This window comes from Megalobrama amblycephala, linkage group LG2 (genome assembly GCF_018812025.1).
Source record: "Megalobrama amblycephala isolate DHTTF-2021 linkage group LG2, ASM1881202v1, whole genome shotgun sequence".
NCBI classification, from domain to species: domain Eukaryota; kingdom Metazoa; phylum Chordata; class Actinopteri; order Cypriniformes; family Xenocyprididae; genus Megalobrama; species Megalobrama amblycephala.
Window position 1 is genome coordinate 36,275,782 of NC_063045.1, and position 11,209 is coordinate 36,286,990.

At 35.4% G+C, this 11,209-nt stretch overlaps 1 long non-coding RNA gene across 2 annotated transcripts; it reads left to right on the plus strand.

Moving 5' to 3' along the window:
* Nucleotides 1–181: 181 nt before the first annotated feature.
* Nucleotides 182–6,576, plus strand: LOC125257122. 2 transcript variants are annotated; one of them, XR_007182250.1, is made up of 14 exons: nt 183–284; nt 368–541; nt 637–739; nt 845–916; nt 1,252–1,335; nt 1,823–1,903; nt 2,043–2,178; nt 2,638–2,772; nt 3,002–3,070; nt 3,164–3,258; nt 3,583–4,696; nt 4,896–5,013; nt 6,212–6,288; nt 6,400–6,576. It is a non-coding gene; the product is annotated as an uncharacterized LOC125257122 (long non-coding RNA). The 2 variants fall into 2 exon arrangements; XR_007182247.1 differs by having other exon boundaries at nt 182–284; nt 3,164–4,696.
* Nucleotides 6,577–11,209: the final 4,633 nt, after the last annotated feature.

Consider the following 11,209-nt stretch of genomic DNA (forward strand, 5'->3'; position numbering starts at 1 on the left):
TAGACACACGCCAAACCCTAATCCTAACTCTATAGTAAGCACATGTAGATACTTAATATTGCTCAGAAGTTAAATTTGTAATTACAGTGTAACAAACACAACTTAAAATATAGTGTAGCCTTTTTTCCATTACAAAAATTTCCTCAAATAATTTTATGGGCTAAAATAAAAAATTATTTAAATCAATTCAAAATCTTTCAGGAGATTTAGGCCGCCATGGAAGAGGTCCTGTCTACAAAAATCTGTCAAAAAAATTTGAGCAATGTAGTCGGTTGGACACACAGGTCTGTTCTTCTTTGTTTGTACAATGCATCTGTTCTTTAATACCCGTTTGACATTTTTCAGAACAGCATGTTCGTTTTTTTAGAATTACACAAATGACAATAAAACACAAGGAATTATGGAGAAGAGCCAGTGGGACCTGAAACGTGTGCGCTTTCACAGACGCCGCCTCACACGGCTGGATGATTTTGTGCATATTTACCAAATAACCCATAATTCCCTGCTGAAGGAGTTTTCAGACTCTACCCGCAAGAAAAAAGTTAGAGTTATAATGCATACAATAGCCTTTTGGCTATCTTTAGCTATTAAGTAACCCTGTTTTCAACATTGTTTCCAAACATATTTTAAATTTAGACACACAGAGTAGAGGTTGAGCGTTGGAAACAGAAGGCGTTCCAAGAAAGGCATTTATGTATCGCCACTACTAAAGGCCTTCCCCTTCAAGAAAGTCAAAAAGGTAGGATGATGTTAATGTATTATATAACTTAGCAAGATACAGTCAAAACCACACATCAACAATTCTTATAAAATACATAATGTACTGTTTTTATTTTTAATGTAGCCCAGGGTGCTGACCAAAAAAACTGGACCACAGGCAGCAAACCAAGAGGAAAATGTCTGCAGGCAAAACTTGGTATGTACAGTAAACTATCCAAGCCTTTTTAGCTGTAAAAGTTTGATTCATCCCAGTAAACCTAGTGCTTTGAAGGTGTTCATCCAAATGATTAGTTCCAATACTAGCAGTTACCATTTGTCCGTTTTACAAATTTACTACAGTAGGCAGCAACAAATGAGCACCTTTTATGTGTTCTGAGTGAGTAGTTGCATTAATTTGTAATGAAATACAAAAGTTCTTAATGTATATACTGTATCAAAATGTGTACACATACACTTTTTATGTTAACTACAGAAAGAAAGAAAGAAAGAAAGAAAGACATTATTAAAATGTGTGTTGTATGACTTGTTTAGACTGCAGTGGAAGAATGTGACACCTCCTTGATGGAAGACAATGCTCATACAGACGCCCAGTCTGATGAAAATAAAAGTGAAGAGGTACAAATTCATAAATGAGATTATTTTACATGACATAACATTATTGGACTGCATATGCATATATAATTGCATACCATAATTAATTACTTTTCCATACCTTTAAAAACGTTACACAGCCTATAAGCAAGATTGTTCAAAGTGTTATTGGTGTTTATACGCAAAAGATTACATCAAACAGAGTTTAAATAGAGTAAAGTGCGGAAAAAAATACAAACACAAATAAATTTGATCATCCCAACGGATGAACTACCAACAATAACCACAGAGAAAAGTCTGGAAGGAGAACATTTGGTCAGTGCTGTAGTACATTGTAAAACCAAGATTTCCTTTAATTTAACTATTTCTATTACAAGAATTTGAAGTTTTTTTTATAGTGTGATAATGCTGAGTTTTTACAGAGATGAAATGAAAGCAGATTTTAAAAACTGTATTCTGAGGAGAAGACCTTAATATGTCTAGGTTTGTGTGTATCATATGCCTTGTTTAGACTGCAGTGGAAGCATGTGCTACATCACGGACAGAAACAGTTGATGAAGTGATCCAATTTGCTGACACTAAAGGCAAAAAGGTATTAATTTATTTATATTATATTTATGAAATTTAACACTTTTCAAATGCATATATATGTTAAAACAAAAACAAACTGAAACACATTCAACTTGATGTTTAACAATGTGTCATATTTGATTGAAATTTATGGCATGCAGCTCACCTCCTTGTGGAAAAAAAAAAGCCACAGAGGTTGTGGTGTCTGTGATCCCCACACAACACATAGGACAAATGATTAATGTCCATCACAAAGAGCTCCGTTCACTTCAACCACACCGATGGTTATATGGCGAGGTATAGTGTGCATTTCATTATCTTAAAAATGTAGTTATACAAGCTGTAGTTTACAGTTTTAAGTCTGTACTTCTATTTTTACTCTGCAGCTATCACCATTTGGTAATATGGGAAAAAAGATTAACTAATCTGTAGAAGGTCAATTTTGGACAAAGATATTTCCTTAACTAGTAATCAGTAATTACAAAATGAGATTAGCCTCATTAAGAACTCTCAATGAATGATGACAATAAACAAATTCTGAATTATTACCGCATTAACGTATCTGAGATTGACTATGTAACAAGTAGAAAATTACCATATGCAGATGAAAAATGTTTATTATCTCTCTGACCCACATTAATGTTGTGATTAATAATTAATTGGAATAATTATTTGTTTGATGCCTTCTTAACATTGTATTGTAAATTTATAATGCAACTTAAAAGAAATAACATTTCCCCTACATTTCTCATTTAGATAATTGAATGCCGGTTTCATCTTGCTGTCAACCAGTTGGAGATGGGGAACTCCATATACATTCTCAATCACTACACAGCATGGGCGATTCTGTATGGGGAAAGCTCGCAGCTTGTCCGGCACAGTTTGCCAAAGGTAATCAGTGGTTGCATGGACTAGAGTGTGGATGTGCAATTTTGTGTATATTTAGCTGGGAGAATTATTGTATGCCTTACAAACAAAAATTAATAAAAAAAAAAAAAAAAAACAGTTGCAGTACTACATAACAGTTTACAGCTAATTGGCCAGCTTTCTATATTGCTTTATAAAGGTAAATGTATAAATGATGGTTAATGCAAAGTTAGTTATTTAACTTCTTTATTAGGTCAACTTTGACGATTACCAGGCGATTCTTTCATTTGTGAACATCAGCAAGGTCCATTGGAAGCTTCTGGTGAATATCAGAATACCTTTCATTAATTGCAGTGTCTGGTGAATTATTAAAAGATGTACAGAATATTAGTTGCATTTACCCCCTCTTTTTCAGTACATCAATGCTGTCAACCACACAGTGTACCTGGTAGATCCTTCTAAAAGCTGCACAGAAGAAGCTGATTCCAATTATGCTGGACAAAAATTCAGGTTATCATTTCATGACTCATTAAATCTACAAGCCACATTCTATCACTATTTGCAAGGAGTTTTGCAGCACTGAAGAGATGATGAAAACTCAAAATTCAATGATTCCCATTCACTAAAAGGGTTACACCAAATATTAACCCAATAGCCAGGCAAATAGTTAAAGAAATTCAGTATATGTTACAGTTTCAGCAGACGGAGACAGCAGGTAAAAGTAAAGTTGGTTTATTAAACCAACAGAGTTGATATGGATCACAGGTGAGTAAATGGCAAAGGAAGTTAAGATGGTAGAATGAATGGAGTTTTATACTGTCCTTTGTTTTGCAGGAAGGTCACTGGAGTGGAAGCTGACTTGAAGACACTCACACACAGACTTGGAATACAGGAGGGAACACAGAGACACAGGAGACAGGAGACAGGTAGGTATCAACAGGAGTCTTTGAGGTAAGCATAGAGGTAAGTTTCTCTTGATGCGAACAAGACCAGACAATGTGACTGAGTGTGAGTGTCTTAAGTAGTGGTGATGATGAGCGTGATAATGAGCTGCAGGTGACGGTGATTAATACTCAGGGGAAGGTGCTCGCTGTGATTGGAGGGTGCTGGAGCCTGGCGTGTCTGTTACAGTATATTATATAATTTTCCTGTATCAAAAGTATTTACTACCAGTAAGCTTGATGGTAAAATTTATTGAGATATTACAATATTGTAAAGACTGTATTACATTAAAGTAGTGCATTTATTTACATTCCATTCCATGTAGGTCATAGCAGAGAGCTTGTGACTGTTGTATTGGGAAAGGAGATGCAAATCATTTGTTTTGTTATGGACTTAGAAATGAAATTAAGAGTTCACGAGAATTACTTACTTGTATTTACACATTTCACTCTTATAAAAAGAGTTATACGTTTAGAATATATTATTCTTGGAAAGAAAAGCTTTCTGTAATCTTTCACTACTTAATACATATTACTGTTATTGTCACAGTTCCCTCGTCTCCTGGACTCCATTACCCATGATCCTCCTTTTCTCCACACCTGCACTCACTTCCCTCGTATTCTCCCCATCACCACGGATTACCTGCACCTGCTCCTGATCATCTGCACTCCCTTTATAATGGACTCACTCCCTTCACTCCCTGTCTGTTCTCTGTTTATGTTAAGTTGTGTGTTGCTGTGTCTGTATAGTTTATCTCCTTTATCTCCTTTGTCATTAAAATCCATCATTGTGGATTTCCTATGTACGCTTAATCTCTTCTGCATACACCAGCTGTAACAGTTATGCATCACATTTCCTTTTACATTTCCTTTCACGCAGTGAGTACCTACAGATGAGGAAAACATGCCATGGAAAAACGGACTGGGTGGGCATAAAATGGAAAGCAGGTGTTCTGACACATCCAGTCCAACAGGATAGCAGTAGCTGTGGGGTCATTGTCATCTTGGTTAGTGAAGTTCTGTAATTCCTATCTATGTTTTCTTTATTAAAATATGTTAATGTTTTGTTTCAACATTTTACACAACTTGACAGTACGAAAATACAAAATAATTTGGGTATTATAGTTTTTTGGGTATTATAAAATGCTGCCCTATGCTGGAGTCTGACGCAGTCCACATAATCTTTTAACATTATTGTTTGTTTAGATGGCAAGGGCAATAATGAGGGCATTTCCAGCTGTCCCAAATTTTCATTTTGGAACCTCAAAAAAGGAAATGGCACAAGAACGAAAATTGATGGCTCTGCAGATACTGCAAGAATCAGGTCTGTAAAGCAATGGTTTGTATGTTGTGTGGAGGGATACAATTAAAATGTCAGGATTACATACACAATGCAGAAGTCAAGTATAAATTAAAAAAGGTTGTATAAAAATATTTAATTAAATGAAACTTTAGTGAAGTTGTACTTTGAATAAAACAATATGTAATGCAGCTTCAGAGGAAAATAGATGGTTATAAAAAGAATTTCACAGTGAATCGAAGAAAGAGTTGTCTTTTAACACTCACAGCCTATTACATTAAAGCTACCATAAAATGTAGGGTTGTCAGAGGAGTATCCCAGTTTAAAAGAGCTCAGAAAATACAATTTAAAGCTGCAGGCAGCAATGAAAGGGCCCTCGCACCCGGCCTAACTGCCACCTGCTGGCCTTTGAAAAACAGTGGGTGACATGCATGTAAGTGAGTAAATTAATTTCAAAGTTTCACACTTTTGCCAAGAGGTGGCGCTTTGACTAACTGAATATTGCCATGAAGATTTCCTTCAGGCCAGGACTATTAACAAACGTGAAGTTTGGAGCAGATCGCTCATTGTATATCACAGAGTGACCACAACTTACTGGATAATGATGAAACGTGGAACTTTGGCAGGCCTCCACAAACAAGCCCATCAGCGAAAAGTCTATATCTTCACAATTTTGATGTCGCAAAGGTATTTAGATTAGATTGATGAAATACAATGCAACGATGACATATTCCGAAGACGCATAAGGAATATCAATAATTATTAATACATGGTATAATACATTAATACATACATTGGCAAGTAAACAAGCCTGGCCAAGAACAACAACATATTCCAGATAAGTATGTAGAGGCCTGAAGGCATGGAAGTATTGCTCGCAATGACACATAAACAGCAACACATATATATACTGTGACATAAAGGGTTTCACAAAAGTTAAAGGTGTAAAATGAATGTCTTGACACAAGTTACACACATTTTATTTTAGTTTTACACATTGTTGTCATTGCAGGTACTATACTAATTTAAAACTTTGTTTAAAAGTTGCATTTAGTAATTACCTGAAGATATTGTGGTTGTTGTTCAGTACAGGATGACATAAATGATAATGCAGACTTTGCTGTGTGTATTGTTGATTTTGTAAAGTGGATTAATTTAAAAGGTAATGTAAATTGAAGAGTACATTTTTGTGTTACTAGTGTGTTTATTTCTTATACTTTAGTGTTTGATGAGACCAATAACTGCTCTATGTGCTCACTGAAAGAGCCAAGTGGAAGTGCACAACCTGTGACAAAGTGGGTGAGTTTTTTTGGTTCACTTGTAAATGTAGAATTGGAAAGTGAAAAGCAGTAGCAATTTAAACCATGGATGTGTGTATGTAGCAGTTCAAACATTTCAAAATTCTTTTAGATCCAGTGTGACAGCTGCGAGAGATGGTACCACGAAAAGTGCCTGGGCATGACTAAAAAAAACTGAAACAGGCCAGGGTCAACAATTGGGACTGCATTTTGTGCTCTTAAACTTGTAAGCAGTAAACATATTTTTTTTTGTTTTATTTATTAATGCTATTTTTATTTTATTTTTTGGGTGGGTGGGGGGTGGGGGGGGAATATTGATGTTAAATACATTGTGTATCCCATTTACATTATCAAATTATATTGTGTTGGTGGGGGTGGGGGGGGGGGTATTGATGTTAAATACATTGTGTACATTTTTTTAAGCTATATTTATTCATTTATAACGATTGACTGACTGAATAAATAAATGAATGTCCCCTATAGAAACAGACCATTAGTTTTTTCTACTTATTTGAAATGAGGTGTTTATAAGCCTTTGAAGTCAAATAATGTGGAATATCTCCAAAATGATGATTGGTATTGATGTTAAATACATTGTGTACATTTTTTTAAGCTATATTTATTCATTTATAACGATTGACTGACTGAATAAATAAATGAATGTCCCCTATAGAAACAGACCATTAGTTTTTTCTACTTATTTGAAATGAGGTGTTTATAAGCCTTTGAAGTCAAATAATGTGGAATATCTCCAAAATGCTGCAGTGAAATGTACTCATATGAGGTATGCATACTGTATGGGACATCTCCTATAGAAACAGACCATTATTTTTTTCTACTTATTTGAAATGAGGTCATTGTGTATCCCATTTACATTATCCAATTATATTGTGTTAAATAAGTAGTGTGATATTTACTATCCAAAAAGTGGGGCTAATTTTGAAAATAAATTGTAAATAACAATTACATTAAAATGTGCATGTGAAATTTTACATCAGAATGTCTTGTCATTTTGTAGTTGACACTGTAAAGGCCCGGGTATACTTAACTATACTTCACCATGTACAGATGCGTTCCGCTCGCAGTCCTGTCCGCGTATCATTCGAAGCACACTCAACGGCGGATGACCGAGTTCTAAAAAAGTGCAGTACAATAATTAGATGTACTTTACTAGACATCAAAGGGCAGCGCTGGGTTATTTCAAAATGGAACATTCGCTAGGCAGAATTGAGAAATAGGACTTTATATTTCTTGAATTTCTGAAAATATGAGCAAAACACCACATACATGAGTTTTGGGGGCTTTTATTTTGGAATGCAACATCAGAATGTCCTGAAACGGTGCAGTTGACACTGGGAGAAGGTGTCCTCTCCAGATGAGGTGAAATTAGTCTGTGGAAACTAGGATTTTATTTTTTATGAATTTCTGAAAATATGAACAAAACAGCAGGAACATGAGATTTGGGGGGCTTTTATTTTGTAATGCAACATCAGAATGTCCTGAAACGGTGCAGTTGACACTGGGAGAAGGTGCCCTCTCCAGCTGAGGTGAAACAAAACAGCGTATGAGTTTTGGGGGGCTTTAATTGTGGAATTCAGCAGCACACAATGTCCGGCTTTGAGGTTTACTATCATTTTCAGGTGAAATTGAGCTGTGAAATATTTTTTTTTAGCTATATTTATTCATTTATAACGATTGACTGACTGAATAAATAAATGAATGTGAAATCACATTCAGATCGGTACACAAACAGTATTACCATAATAGCAAGTGTAGGCGTGGACCGCGAAATACTGGGGCGGCTAGTTTGACCGCTCATTTCTGAGTGGCAGCTGGCTTGTCCAAAAAACGCTGCAGTAAAAAGTACTCATATGGGGTATGCATACTCTCTGGGATGTCCCCTATAGAAACAGACCATTAGTTTTTTCTACTTATTTGAAATGAGGTGTTTATAAGCCTTTGAAGTCAAATAATGTGGAATATCTCCAAAATGCTGCAGTGAAATGTACTCATATGAGGTATGCATACTGTATGGGACATCTCCTATAGAAACAGACCATTATTTTTTTCTACTTATTTGAAATGAGGTCTTTATAGGCCTCCAACATCATATAATGTGTCATATCTCCAAAATGCTGCAGTAAAATGTACTCATATGAGGTGTGCATACTCTCTGGGACGTTCCCTATAGAAACTGACCATTAGTTTTCTCTACTTATTTGAAATGAGGTGTTTATAGGCCTTTGAAATCAAATATTGTGGCATAACTAAAATGCTGCAGTAAAATGTACTCATATGAGGTGTGCATACTCTCTGGGATGTCCCCTATAGAAACTGACCATTAGTTTTTTCTACTTATTTGAAATGAGGTGTTTATAGGCCTTTGAAGTTAAATAATGTGGAATATCTCCAAAATTCTGCAGTAAAATGTACTCATATGAGGTGTGCATACTCTCTGGGATGTCCCCTATAGAAACAGACCATTAGTTTTTTCTACTTATTTGAAATGAGGTGTTTATAGGCCTCCAACATCATATAATGTGTCATATCTTAAAAATGCTGCAGTAAAATGTACTCATATGAGGTGTGCATACTCTCTGGGATGTCCCCTATAGAAACAGACCATTATTTTTTTCTTCTTATTTGAAATGAGGTCTTTATAGGCCTCCAACATCATATAATGTGTCATATCTCCAAAATGCTGCAGTAAAATGTACTCATATGAGGTGTGCATACTCTCTGGGATGTTCCCTATATAAACAGACCATTAGTTTTTTCTACTTATTTGAAATGAGGTCTTTATAGGCCTCCAACATCATATAATGTGTCATATCTTAAAAATGCTGCAGTAAAATGTACTCATATGAGGTGTGCATACTCTCTGGGATGTTCCCTATAGAAACAGACCATTGTTTTTTTCTACTTATTTGAAATGAGGTCTTTATAGGCCTCCAACATCATATAATGTGTCATATCTCCAAAATGCTGCAGTAAAATGTACTCATATGAGGTGTGCATACTGTATGGGACATCTCCTATAGAAACAGACCATTATTTTTTTCTACTTATTTGAAATGAGGTCTTTATAGGCCTCCAACATCATATAATGTGTCAGATCTTCAAAATGCTGCAGTAAAATGTACTCATATGAGGTGTGCATACTCTCTGGGATGTTCCCTATAGAAACAGACCATTGTTTTTTTCTACTTATTTGAAATGAGGTGTTTATAGGCCTTTGAAGTTAAATAATGTGGAATATCTCCAAAATGCTGCAGTAAAATGTACTCATATGAGGTGTCCATACTCTCTGGGATTTCCCATATAGAAACAGACCATTAGTTTTCTCTACTTATTTGAAATGAGGTGTTTATAGGCCTCCTAAGTCAAATAATGTGGCATATCTTCAAAATGCTGCAGTAAATTGTACTCATATGAGGTGTGCATACTCTCTGGGATGTTCCCTATAGAAACAGACCATTGATTTTTTCTACTTATTTGAAATGAGGTGTTTATAGGCCTCCAACATCATATAATGTGTCATATCTTCAAAATGCTGCAGTAAAATGTACTCATATGAGGTGTGCATACTCTCTGGGACGTTCCCTATAGAAACTGGCCATTAGTTTTTTCTACTTATTTGAAATGAGGTGTTTATAGGCCTCCAACATCATATAATGTGTCATATCTTCAAAATGCTGCAGTAAAATGTACTCATATGAGGTGTGCATACTCTCTGGGATGTTCCCTATAGAAACAGACCATTGTTTTTTTCTACTTATTTGAAATGAGATCTTTATAGGCCTTTGAAGTCAAATAATGTGGCATATCTCCAAAATGCTGCAGTGAAATGTACTCATATGAGGTGTGCATACTGTATGGGACATCTCCTATAGAAACAGACCATTATTTTTTTCTACTTATTTGAAATGAGGTCTTTATAGGCCTCCAAAGTCAACTAATGTGGCATATCTCCAAAATGCTGCAGTAAAATGTACTCCTATGAGGTGTGCATACTCTCTGGGATGTCCCCTATAGAAACAGACCATTATTTTTTTCTTCTTATTTGAAATGAGGTCTTTATAGGCCTCCAACATCATATAATGTGTCATATCTCCAAAATGCTGCAGTAAAATGTACTCATATGAGGTGTGCATACTCTCTGGGACGTTCCCTATAGAAACTGACCATTAGTTTTTTCTACTTATTTGAAATGAGGTGTTTATAGGCCTCCAACATCATATAATGTGTCATATCTTCAAAATGCTGCAGTAAAATGTACTCATATGAGGTGTGCATACTCTCTGGGATGTTCCCTATAGAAAAAGACCATTGTTTTTTTCTACTTATTTGAAATGAGGTGTTTATAGGCCTTTGAAGTTAAATAATGTGGAATATCTCCAAAATGCTGCAGTAAAATGTACTCATATGAGGTGTGCATACTCTCTGGGATGTTCCCTATAGAAACAGACCATTATTTTTTTCTACTTATTTGAAATGTGGTGTTTATAGGCCTTTGAAGTCAAATAATGTGGCATATCTCCAAAATGCTGCAGTGAAATGTACTCATATGAGGTGTGCATACTCTCTGGGATGTCCCCTATAGAAACAGACCATTCGTTTTTTCTACTTATTTGAAATGAGGTGTTTATAAGCCTTTGAAGTCAAATAATGTGGCATATCTCCAAAATGCTGCAGTGAAATGTACTCATATGAGGTGTGCATACTGTATGGGACATCTCCTATAGAAACAGACCATTATTTTTTTCTACTTATTTGAAATGAGGTCTTTATAGGCCTCCAAAGTCAACTAATGTGGCATATCTCCAAAATGCTGCAGTAAAATGTACTCCTATGAGGTGTGCATACTCTCTGGGATGTCCCCTATATAAACAGACCATTAGTTTTTTCTACTTATTTGAAAT